The 8,762-nt window shown below is 34.0% G+C and overlaps 2 non-coding genes across 2 annotated transcripts; both read left to right on the top strand.

Annotated features, from left to right (window-relative positions):
• The first annotated feature begins 322 nt into the window (after positions 1-322).
• On the top strand, positions 323-515 carry LOC121376617. The gene has a single exon (XR_005958505.1). It is a non-coding gene; the product is annotated as a U2 spliceosomal RNA (small nuclear RNA).
• A 6,745-nt stretch (positions 516-7,260) lies between these two features.
• LOC121376615 lies at positions 7,261-7,453 on the top strand. The gene has a single exon (XR_005958504.1). It is a non-coding gene; the product is annotated as a U2 spliceosomal RNA (small nuclear RNA).
• The last annotated feature ends 1,309 nt before the right edge of the window (positions 7,454-8,762 follow it).

The raw sequence follows: 8,762 nt of genomic DNA, 5'->3' as shown, positions 1-8,762 counted from the left end.
TCGATGAATCGTATTATAACAAGGCTATTTTTAGCTCGACACAAAGGCAGTGTATCAGGGCTACGTTTTCTACTTGGGAAAATTGACTCATTTTAAAATCCAAGGTAGTTTATTGTAAACTGTATGTAGTTCTGCTTTGTGGGTTGTTTACAAAAATAACAAAAATATAATAAATGGGTTTTCAGTTGGTAGTATCTAATGTGTACTGAAAAATATTTTTAGTTGTGTAGTTATTTTACTCGACTCCATATTCAAGGAGTCAGACACCAGGTTTGACTTACTTTATCAAATCTTTAAAAGTTAATTTAGAGGTTTGGTCAGTATCGCTTCTCGGCCTTTTGGCTAAGATCAAAGTGTAGTATCTGTTCTTATCAGCTTAATATCTGATACGTCCTCCATTGGGGGACATCGATATTAAACTGATTTTTGGATCTAGGCGAAGTGTCAGGGGCTTGCTCCGCCTTTGCCACGGGTTGACCCGGTATTGCAGTACCTCCGGGACTGGCCCACTCCCATCAGGGAGAAAAATTTAAAATCAAAATAGAATTTTTTTCCCTATTTTTTATTCATGTTGTCTGTTTCCATGACATTTTTTTATATTTAACTATATATATATATATATATATATATATATATATATATATATATATATATATATATAGTTATAGTTATAGTTATAGTTATAGTTATAGTTATAGTATATTTCAGATAGATCTGAACATGTTGGGTACCCAGTTTATTTATAGAATTAAAAAAAAAAATTGCTTGCATTAAGTCAATTACTTAATCAATTAAACAATTACAGTAACCAGTTCTCGATGATTAAAAATCAGATATGTACCAATTATTATGATTAAAAATTACTTTATTATACTAGGATTTGATATGAAAATAATTTTTAATTTTGATTTTTACAATAATATTTGTAATTCGAAGGCATCCATGCAAGTTGCAAGGATATCTTCGTAGAACTAATACTTGAGACACTTTTCTCTTCTGGGTGGCTGTTCAACTATAGCAGAGTATTCAGTTTCTATGAAATTTTTAACTTAACATTTAAAAAGTGTCATTTCATTATATGGCTTATTTTCTTCTAACATTTTATAATAACAATAATAATAATAATGATACATTTTATTTCGGATCAGTAATCCCATAGAACATACAAAATTATATATCACATACAAAACTGATTACATAGTATACAGTAGCTTGTGCCAGCGATTTATACATACAGATTTGACATACACACTTGTACACTGCAGGTGGGCGAGTAGGTTGTTTAAGCTTGCTTCGATTCTGCTTTTCAGCGAATATGTTGTTGAGCGAAGTAAAGGGCAAAAGTTTTTTACTCTGTGACTAACAAACATCTTGCTAGTACTGTATGTTTGTCACTGTCTGACTATCCATCAGTATACATTACTACAAATTACTAAATAACTCACAAATAACATTTATGTTTTAACAGATTCTGAACATTTTGCAAATCGACACAACATATTTGCACATACACAAATGGCTCTATACTGTCTTTTAATGTCTTTATTGTCTTTTACGTGAGGCCCAAATCACTTTTTAATTACTTTACTCCAGAGAAAAATTCCCAAGTTCAATGCATCATTGCCAACTTTATGTAACATACCAAATACAATTCTGGATGCATTTAATTAGAAATCGAAGCCAAAAAGGTTTCGAAAAATATTTTGTTTCCTTAGTTTAACAATATTGTTGTTTTTATATAATTCTGTACTAAATATGAACTTGTTAATCTGAAAAAGTATGATACAATTTCCTAATGGTAAGATGTATAATAATAATAATAATAATAATAATAATAAATGTCAGTGATACTGAATGTATAACAATGATTAGTAAGTATTAACACACAATTATATGTAGGCCTACACTTATCTACATATCATACACTTTGTTGTAAGCACTATTTATATTTTGTTTCTTCATTTATTATTGTTATTATTTAACACATGTAACTAATCTGGTCACAAAGCAGACAGTAGATTAGGATGACAATCCTGTCTCATACTGTGATCGTGCTCATACAGCGCACGTAATTTCAATCTGGCGAGTGTGAAAAATAATGCATGTTACACTTAACAAACAGCGCACATAAAATAATTTTGTATATTGATTGCCACTATTTATCTTATGTAGGTGATAGAAAGATCTGTTTAATAATACCAGAAAAAAATGTTACAAGAACATGCGTCCATGAAAGATTTTAATATATGACTGGTACTTATCTTTGCTATACAAATTGGAAAACACCGGTTTAATAGACAATCTTCGAAGACGTACCAATTCAATCAAAATTTCTTTGCCTATTTAATTTATTATTAATTAGAAACAGTCCATGTTTGTAAGGTAATAGATCACGTCTGATAAGTATAACTCATTTATACTGTTCATATAGTTATGGCAAAAAGAGAAAAAGGATTGAATTAAATAGTGGCTTCTGAAACAAATGAACTCGTTACAGAAATCAGCGAAGTCAGTAAAATTGTCTCGATTAGTTCATAACTGTTAGCCTACAAAGTTTACGTGAGGTCCCAAAAATGGCAATCATGTAATTTTACACTTTCTTTAAAAAAACAAGAGAGAAAAAAAGAAATTTAGACTGAATAATAAAAAGAAGGAAAATAAATGATAATAGGTATGTAGGAATAAGCCTAGGTATTTTTCTACGTCTATTATTTTTCTTTTTTATCTTTAAAGAAAATGAAATAAAACTTTATTTATATATTTGAATTTCAGCCAGAGCTTAATGAATGTGCATATGTTATTTATATATGTATATATGTACACACTATAGTAACAGTAATCAGTGATCATTGCCGACTATTTAGTTTTTGTTTCGTTTGTTAGAAAGTCACAGACCATGTGACTGGAACATGATTTGATGTGCAGTACTCTGTGGCATATTGACCAATCAGAGCTATCGGGGTCAGATTATTTTTACTCTTGGAATTCTGTATGCACACGCTGGTCTACTTGACAACTTATTACGCATTGATGATGAGGTCTAAAATTATGGGGTTTTTTATTATCTTTATTATGGCATTGCAATGTTTGGAATAAAATCCTTTGTAATGACAGATTTTGTCAGAGTTTCTAGATAAATGGCTAACGCTGTCAGAGCCGTTCGTAACTTACAGGTCAAATGGCGTGTTACAAACTATTGAGGGAGGGAGACTGGTTGCGCAATTGTTGAATTAAAAATGCCATGTGAATGTCAATGTCCCAACCAATACTATCAATTGAAGTAATTGTAGACATATGTTATTTAAAAAAAAATTGTTTTAATAATAGTCGGTAGTGCAGACCTGAGATGCTTGGAACGTAGTTCATGAACCACCTTCTCAGAACCAGTGGGGTTTTCCCATCCCAACTATCCTAATATTCGTTGTACATAATAATGAAATTCAAGAAAAAATTGATTCCTATATATGTTTAGCTGCACGTTCATCAAACTATCTTACACTGAAAAGGTGTGTGTGTGTATATATATATATATATATACACCTTTTCAGTGTAAGATAATGTGATACACACAATTATATATATATCAAACTATCTGAATAGTACATATTGTAATTAAAAAATCAAATTGTCTGCATCAGTGTGTACATGTTATAATTACATTTCTATACTCCTGAAACTTATTAATAAATTATAACTCCATTCCTGAAAGGGAAAGGAAGTCAGACTACACTAATAAACCAAACAACATAAAATTAGAAGAAAACATTATTGGTTTATTGGTTCATTTTTGCAACATGTGTATCTGCATTTACATGTACCACTTACTTCATAAATTAATAATGCTTGGTTTTCACTCGCCTTAGCATTTTGATGAATGTGATTTTTCACTCGCCTAAGCGTTTTGAGGTGTGCGATTTTTCACTCACCTTTGTTTTTCAAAAACCAAGGACTGCACAAACACCGTTTCACACACATGATTTGATGCCCCAATTTAATACACATAAATTACACAATAATATATAACCAGTCTCATGATGTTCTGTGACGGAACATGCTCTTAATTTTGTTTTCGCCTGTGGCGATATTAATTGTGTTAGAGGGCCGTGTGCAGTTTCATTGCACTTAGCCCAGGAGGGGCAACTTGTTACGTAATACTTCTGCGCGACGGTCCTCGAGTTATACTTTCTAATACACACCCAGCCAGGTGCGGAGGCCATGTGGCGAGTAGTTACGTAATACCTCCGCGAGTGCGGTTTTTACAACCGTGATTTGGCGACGATGGCGACAGCCAGTCTGTCGATCAGAGAAACATATACCGACTCTGGGAGAGGTGCAATATCAGATGATAGGTGAGGTACCGCGTTGTACCCCCAGGCGATATTCGCTGTCTCTGAGAGTTTTGAATAAATAGCTAGGGTTTAGAGATATCTAGAAAACCATAGGAAGGTATCCCGGGGGAACGTTGTCCGTCCGGACTTTGGTAAATATATTATTTCTGCTCTGTTGTATAACCTTGATGTGATTGATGTGACTTTAAATATTTTAATACTGTATTATACCAATATTCTTTAGACAGTGTCTTCGGTCATCTGACGAAGTAAATCGTAGACTTTTTGTTCTATTTATAGGAGTATTTGGTAATATAAAGCTTAGCCAGTCATCCTAGAAGACCTGGGTAAACTGTAGGTTATTGTCTTTATTGTGATAGGTACCAGTATTAATTCTGTGTTACAAGGTTACTGAACAAGTAGTAGGGTTAATTAAAAATTAACCGGTTAGGAATAGTGTTGTAATTCCTTTATTAATTGAGTTCCTCTGGAAGCGTTTCTCCATTATCACACGTGTGTGTTTTAGCGTTTCTCAATTATCACACGTGTGGGTGTTGTCACGGAGAAGTGATTCGCATATTGTGTAAACTAGACACCTAGAGATTAACTAATTAAGTGATCAGTTCTGGGTCGTTATTATTGTTGTTATTAATTAACTACTGCGGCAATACATTTGTCAGTGTAGGTTAATACAGATTCCAAAGTGTATTGTGTTTTTGTTGTGTTTTCTAGTGAACTAAACGTGCTATAATAATATATACTTTATATAAGATCTTATCTCTGATCATACCTAGACGAGCCAAAGCGGTTTTGAACTGCCCGTTACAGAGAGATCTAATAGATATACAGTTAGGAGAGATGTTTGGACAATCGTGTTTCATTCAGTTACGGGTATTATAGAATCCCCGTGACATGTTCCTTCCATTGAAAAAAGTTACGAGATAAACACACGCACACATACATGCATGCACACACATGCGTGCACACATACATGCATGCACACACATGCGCGCACACACACATAAACACATGCATGCGCACACACACATAAGCACACACACACACACACGCACACATAAACACACACACGCACGCACACACACACACACCCAAAAAACAACAACAACACACAACCACCGTTGGGAAAATTACTGAGAGAAAACTATTTAGTTTAATGATTGTGTAAATACTGTGGTGGTCATTTTGCTAAATACCTTGGAACCAATTTGGTTCCCATTGGCCGGCTTGGAGGTGAACTATTTCTCACATGGTGACAATGCACTGTTGGACACTGAAGATGGACACTGTTGGACACTGAAGATGGACACTGTTGAACACAGAAGATGGACACTGTCAGACACAGAAGATGGACACTGTCGGACACAGAAGATAGACACTGTCGGACACACAAGATGGACACTGTCTAACTAAGCACGAAAGAATGGCAAAGTTTTCACATGATTTTTGAGCTTCACAATCACATGCATGTTGTCGTGTTAATGAAATGTGCGCTGCTGATTGGCTCTTCAACCCTTGCAATTAAGAAAATGTCCATGGCCCAAAAACATGCCTTGAAATATTTTGTAATAAAGGCCACAGCAAAATGAGTGCCGTGGAGAATGAAAATCTCCATGGCGATCTCCATGGTATTGCCGATTCCCATGGGCAATTGCAGTGTTTTGTTTTTTTAATCATCATACTTGGCGAGACAACTGTAAAAACACCCCAAAAAGGCACTTGGATGGGTTTGAATTTTTAAAGGACCCAATAGGGATATTCCTAATGTAATGATTATGTTGTTAAGACATTAAATTTTTTTTAACATACTTCCATCTGTCTTTCTGCTCGCCTGGCTGAACTCTGTCCTTGTTGCGTAATTATTGAATTAATATGTCATATAAATTAATTGCAGACCTATATATAATTAGGTGTTTTTTGTTTTGTTTTATATTTTTTGTAAACACACACACACTGGTACATCAAACACCATGGTATGTGCTGTCCTATCTATGGGATGGTACATATAAAAGATTCCTTGCTGCTAATCAAAAAGAGTAGCCCATGAAGTGGCGACAGTGATTTTCCTCCCTCGGTATCTGTGTGGTCCTTAACCATATGTCTGACGGCATATAACTGTAAATAAAATGTGTTCAGTGCGTCATTAAATAAACCATTTCCTTCCTTCCTTTGTTACTCACGATAACAGGTTACCTACAAATACGACTTGCCACAATTAACTGGAAGCAGACAAAGTATTGTTACCAAATAGACCGTCCCATTTGTTCAAATAATGAGCCAGTGCCTGAGTTACATAATTAGCACCCCAAACTCAATAACATTGAAAGCTAACAATTTATTTATAAATGTGTAAATAAAACATGAAATATATAATTATGATTCCATGTTTTCAGATGCACACACTGACATGTTTTCAGATGCACACACTAACATGTTTTCACTACATCAGTATTCTTTTACATTTATGTTCTCAATAAAGTAGCATTTATTGATTTCTATTGTTTTGCAACAAAGAGGCATTGCCACTCAAATGCAAGCTTCTATTTATTGCTCCTCAGCTTGAATAGGTCATTTGACCCTGCCAGTAGCTCATCCAAAATAGTCGTATAACAAGTCTATTTTTAGCTTGACACAAAGGCTGTGTATCAATGCTACGTATTCTACGTAGGGAAGTCGACTCATTTTAAAATCCAAGGTAGTTTATTGTAAACTGTATGTAGTTCTGTTTATGGGTTTGTTTACAAAATAACAAAAATGTTAATAATTAGGTTTACAGTTACTAGCATCTAATCTGTAGTTAAAAGTATTTTTAGTTGTTTAGTTATTTAACTTGACTCAGTATTCAAGATGTAGGACACCTGGCTTGACTTGTTTTATCGTATCTTTAAATAGTTACTTTAGAGGTTTGCTCAGTATCGCTTCTCGGCCTTTTGGCTAAGATCAAAGTGTAGTATCTGTTCTTATCAGCTTAATATCTGATACGTCCTCCATTGGGGGACATCGATATTAAACTGATTTTTGGATCTAGGCGAAGTGTCAGGGGCTTGCTCCGCCTTTGCCACGGGTTGACCCGGTATTGCAGTACCTCCGGGACTGGCCCACTCCCATCAGGGAGAAAAATTTAAAAACAAAATAGAATTAAAATAAATTGGCTGTTTTTATCTGTCACTTGGTTCAGCATTGCAGGATCATCCGGACTAGCCTACACCCAACCACCAAGGGTTAAAATCAAAATAGAATGTGAATATATCTTTGTATATTTTTAATATAAAACAAATCCTTTATTGTAATTATTGTAGTATCACAGTTTCTTATTGGTATGCAACATTTAAAGAAAAAGATGTTTAGATCAGCCACCCCCACCCCTCTTACTTTGCCATTTTATTTAAACTTGGGGGTTTACCAGTTAGTGGAAAATGGAGACCACAGTACTTAGTTAATATATCTCATTAAGACATAACATGTTTGGTGTTTTTGTTTTTTTATTTTTTATACACAGATCCCCTATTTACAGCTATACCCTGGGAATGAGTGGAAGAGATTATGGATATTAAAGATATACCAAAAAAACTATTCTTGTTTACAAATCTCTTTCTCCTCCATATATCAGAGCTAACACTGGAAAGAATTTTGCTTTAAAATTACCAATTTTCAGATATGTGGAGTATTTTGTTCAAAATTATTTAAAAAAAGAAATTTAAACATTTATATTAGCCAACTACTTAATGTTGTAGCCACTTTGTATAAAAACCCCCCAGAAAGTGGCTAATTTGTCTATAGGGCAGGGTGAGCCATGCTAACTACAAAATATATTCAGTAAAATACAGTCAAAACTGGCTTGCACACCACAAATGAGGAAAACCTTTTAACGCCAAAGCGAAAAATGGAACACTTCAAGAAAAGTCTTCAGTATTCTGGTGTTGCTATATGGACCAGCTTGAGGCAAAATGGCTAGAAGTCTTAATATATTCAAAATAGAATTGCTTTAAATACAGTGAAACTCCTCTAAACCGGACACCCTCAAAACCAAGTAAAATGTCCGGTTTCAAGAGGTATCGAGTTTAGAGAGGTTAAGTTCTGTACAGATTTTTGAAAAAGGACAGTGAAAAATTTCCGGTTTTGGGGGAATTCCAGTTTACAGAGGGTCTGGTGTTAAGAGGTTTCACTGTACTATTTTGATAAGATGTAATCATCACTGTCCATATTGTTAAGTACTAAAAAACGGAGTTGTATAAACACATCGGCCTTGTACATTTGTATATAATGTATAGTTTTATATATTGTATATTATATGTTGTTACAATGTATACATAGAGCAATTTGATTTTCCCCAGGGAAGAATGGTTTTGTACTACATGTAAATGAGTTACCTTTATAAATAAATAATTGTTATTACTATTATTATAAGATTTTTTT

Source organism: Gigantopelta aegis, chromosome 6 (genome assembly GCF_016097555.1).
Source record: "Gigantopelta aegis isolate Gae_Host chromosome 6, Gae_host_genome, whole genome shotgun sequence".
NCBI classification, from domain to species: domain Eukaryota; kingdom Metazoa; phylum Mollusca; class Gastropoda; order Neomphalida; family Peltospiridae; genus Gigantopelta; species Gigantopelta aegis.
The sequence above is the reverse complement of the archived record's forward strand: the minus strand, read 5'-3'. Positions and strand labels throughout refer to the sequence as shown.